Source organism: Corapipo altera, unplaced genomic scaffold (genome assembly GCF_003945725.1).
Source record: "Corapipo altera isolate COAL_440 unplaced genomic scaffold, ASM394572v1 60260, whole genome shotgun sequence".
Classification (NCBI taxonomy): Eukaryota; Metazoa; Chordata; class Aves; order Passeriformes; family Pipridae; genus Corapipo; species Corapipo altera.
Genome location: NW_020888410.1, coordinates 1 through 2,917, shown reverse-complemented (window position 1 = coordinate 2,917; position 2,917 = coordinate 1). Strand labels below are relative to the sequence as shown.

At 52.7% G+C, this 2,917-nt stretch overlaps 1 long non-coding RNA gene across 3 annotated transcripts; it reads right to left on the bottom strand.

The window, feature by feature from the left end:
• Nucleotides 1–1,330: 1,330 nt before the first annotated feature.
• On the bottom strand, nt 1,331–2,911 carry LOC113941954. Of its 3 annotated transcripts, none has more exons than XR_003525804.1 (4): nt 2,783–2,911; nt 2,357–2,487; nt 1,718–1,844; nt 1,331–1,398 (listed from the first exon to the last, which is right to left on the bottom strand). It is a non-coding gene; the product is annotated as an uncharacterized LOC113941954 (long non-coding RNA). The 3 variants fall into 3 exon arrangements; XR_003525803.1 differs by having other exon boundaries at nt 2,787–2,911; XR_003525802.1 differs by having other exon boundaries at nt 2,357–2,911.
• Between the last annotated feature and the right edge of the window lie 6 nt (nt 2,912–2,917).

Here is a 2,917-nt window from a genome sequence, read left to right as displayed (position 1 = left end):
CTGCTGACAGGAGTTATTCCCTGCACAACAAGAGCTGCTGCTTGGACGCATTTAGTTTCAGCAATTACAGTGTCAATAGCCCCAGTTTTCCATTTCATTTCTGCCTCAACTTTTCCACTCAGTCTCTTCCTAGCACAGGTTTGGGTGAGTTTGACAAAGAAACTGAGGAATTACCCAATGTTTTCCCAGTTTAACCCCTCTCACACCAATCACCTTAACACTGCCAGTCCTTAATTCTCCCTCTCTTGTGTTAAGGACTGAGGAAGTTGGACCTGTGTCTGAGTAGGACATGTGCAAACCAAATGCTGGGGACTGGAACACACACCTTGCACTCCTGGAGCTCTTACAGTCACATTCCAGAGAAAACAGCCAATTGCACCATCACTGCTCATTTCTTAATCCCAATCCCACCCTTCTTTGGCACTTGGAGCACCACTTTTATCACCCAAGTACAGCCCATTAGGGAGCTCCATGTCTAGCAGGGACAGGTACCCCTGGGATACTCTGAGCAATGCCTGAATCCACTGCAGGGACCTTGCTTTGAGCTCCCCAGGGCCGGGCACCCCGAGGATCTCCCCGAATAATCCTTTCGGTGCGCGCTGGAGTCCTCGGGGTGCCCCAGCCCGGGGGGCACCAACAGCACTGTCCCTCCAGGGGGCCCAATTTGCTCCCAAGGCTTCAATGCACAGCCCAAAAGGCATTTCAAGAGGCCTTCTTGGGAACCCACCAACGTGGACGGGGAGGAAGCCACAAGAAGGCCTCATTTCTAAAGGCAGGGGGATCTTGCCTGTGTCCCAGACCGCTCCGGGGATCTGAGGCCCTTCCCGAGAAAATCTCGGTGCCGGCGTGAAGGCCCAGAGATCCCTTGGAGCCACGGGAGAGCAGGCACAGAGTCCCTCCTGGGGGCCAATTCTGCTGCCTGAACTCAGCTCTTCAAAGAAGCCTCTAAGACTCAGCTGGTGAGTTTTAGAAGCCAGGCATTCCTTGCTTACAACACCCTGCCATGATCCCAGCCCGCCGGGGGTCCTGGCAATCCGCTCCCAAAGGGCACACGGAGGTGTCTCTGCTGCAGCTCATGGGAGGGGTCAGCATTACAGGAGGGTTCATTTTCCTTCCCTGCATTCCTATTCCATACTCAGGACATTTTCCAATACTTATCGCCATACACACCTACCCTTAGAAGGTTTCACCGAGGGCCTTCCCAGGTCTGCTCTGTCTGGAGCCCTCCAAGCCCTCAGTGCCTGCCTGAGGAACCTCAACACAACTCACCTGCTGACACAGGAACTTGGTGCTGCTTGGCTGCTGCCTCACTTCCCTTCTTCCTTCTTTGTCACCTCCCTTGCTTGGTCCCTTTAAATCCCTTGGCTCAGCTCTCTGCAGTTTCCAGGCTACATCCCACTGCAAAAAGGATCAGCTCTTGTTACATCTCAACACTCAGACATCATTCCCCCTTTATTCTTGACACTGGGCCATCAGGCCAGTGTCTCATTATTTAAAGCAGAGTTTGACTCCTCAGTGACAACAACTGACAGCCCTGAATCATAACACAGGCTGAGACACAAACACACATGGGAACTCTGAAGGATCCACTTTGTTCTGCTCACCAATCCAAAGGAGCTTTCTTAACTCAAGAATAACAGACTCCAGGGCCTTTTTCTGCCCCTTTACCTGCTATAAATGTGATCCCCAAGACCTACAAAGGCCCTTTCCCCCTCACCTGCAGGGGTTGGCAGTGCCACCACTCGACACGGCCCCAGGGGCTGGGCAGGAACGGAGGGGCTGGGGCGTCCAATCCATCGGCCCAGGCGGCACCAGGAGTTCCTGGAGTTCCTGCAGGGGAGAGCCTCAAGCCAACAAAGGATTAGGAAGAGCATTTTAAACTGTAGTATGTATATCTCCTGGAGTATGGGGAGTTGGACAAGGCCTACTGGGGCAACAAGGACACACTCAAGGCTATCTATTAAAAGCTATCACTGTCCTTCTTTCAGGGGGAACTCAGGAAACTCTGTTTGCCAAGAGCCTCCAGGAGGATTTCCAGTTTTTGGGCCTCCCTTTTAACCACTTTTCCCATCCCTGTAGCTGGGACTATCACACCTGTTCCCTACAGGGGGAACAGCCCACAAAGGTCACCATCAGGGATGCCATGAACTGCAAGTCCCTTGTCAAGGGGGTCACTGCACACCTTGTCCTTTCTTTGCCCTCCCCACCAAAGATGCTTCCAACAGTTCTGAGACATCTGGCAGACCCAGAGCTCTCCTCAGGGAATGCTTCAGCTGCTTAAAGGCTGCCCTTGCACCATCCAGCCAAGGCAGCAAATTCTTACAGGCTGTTTGCAAAGTTGGCATCACAGTCTTACCACACATCCAGAGGGAGCATTCCAGAGTCCAGCCCGTCCTACCATTCCCAGGGAGGCAGTTCCTGGGCTGTCTGGGGCTCAGGGAGGAGTCACGTGGCTTCTCTTCTTCCTTCCTGCTTCCCCATTTTCTCCTTCCAAAGCAAAGCTTTCTTGGCTTTCCTTGCTCCAGGAGATGCAGCAAAGGCCATCTTTTTAATCCAGTACTGGAAACTACTCGAGGTTGTCATTCAAGGTGGTTCTCTCAGGTCCTGCACTCATCAATCCCCTGGGCCATTGGTTTTCTTGGAGGGTTCTTGCATTCACCTTCTACAAGCAAACCAGGAGGAGCAAATTCAGCTCTTACTGCAACCAATCCAGTCTGGCATTCTGATTTTAAAGGATACTGGCTTGGCCTTACCAGGAGAGATCCCACATCAGGGGTAATACCTACAGCTTCTGCCTCTTCCACTCTCCTGCAATTCCACTGGCCCACACCACAGGAACAACTGCAGCTGCCACTTCAGTCGGGACCTTGCTGCTGACAGGAGTTATTCCCTGCACAACAAGAGCTGCTGCTTGGAC